This window comes from Jatropha curcas, chromosome 11 (assembly GCF_041381405.1).
Source record: "Jatropha curcas cultivar XTBG-Jc1 chromosome 11, XTBG_Jcur_1.0, whole genome shotgun sequence".
In the NCBI taxonomy this organism is placed as follows: Eukaryota; Viridiplantae; Streptophyta; class Magnoliopsida; order Malpighiales; family Euphorbiaceae; genus Jatropha; species Jatropha curcas.
In genome coordinates, this window is record NC_143161.1 from 24,233,728 (window position 1) to 24,234,479 (window position 752).

The 752-nt window shown below is 39.0% G+C and overlaps 1 non-coding gene across 1 annotated transcript; it reads right to left on the minus strand.

Annotated features, from left to right (window-relative positions):
• Positions 1-277: 277 nt before the first annotated feature.
• Positions 278-383, minus strand: LOC149492784 (small nucleolar RNA R71). Its single transcript, XR_016319058.1, has one exon. It is a non-coding gene; the product is annotated as a small nucleolar RNA R71 (small nucleolar RNA).
• Positions 384-752: the final 369 nt, after the last annotated feature.

Below are 752 nucleotides of genomic sequence, written 5' to 3' on the forward strand. Positions count from 1 at the left end.
TAAACCCGTAATCATCCAAATGCTCTCTACCTCGATCCAGTATGGGGGTTTGCCTAGTGAAGATCCTAATGCTCACATCACCAATTTTTTGGAAATTTGTGACACATTCAAACAAAATGGTGTTTCTGAAGATGCAATCAAATTAAGACTTTTTCCATTTACTCTTAGGGATAAAGCAAGATCCTAGTTACAATCGTGTCCCGCTGGGAGTTTTACTACATGGGATGAATTAGCTCAAAAATTCTTAGCTAAATTCTTTCCATCCTCCAAAACCACCAAGTTGCGCAATGAGATAATGACATTTGCTCATCATGATCAAGAGAGCTTGTATGAAGCTTGGGAAAGATTCAAGGACTTGTTAAGAAAGTGCCCCCATCACAGTTTGCCCAAGAGGTTACAGGTACAAACTTTCTATAATGCATTATCTCCTAACATCAAAATTACCTTAGATGCAGCTGCAGGTGGATCCTTTGAAAAGAAAGGAATTGATGAAGCATATGAATTGATAGAGGAAATGGCAAGCAACAGCCACTACCAAAACAGTACCGAAAGGAGAAGAACTGCAGGAGTCTATGAAATAGACGCCATTACAGCACTTAATGCCAAGGTAGATAACATGGTAAGGAAATTGGACATGTTAACTAACTAATCCTGTAAATTCTGTCATGCAAATTTGTGATAGGTGCAATGGACAACATGGAATTGGAGAATGTGTCATGGACTCTTTAAATCCACAAACTCTGGACCAAGTG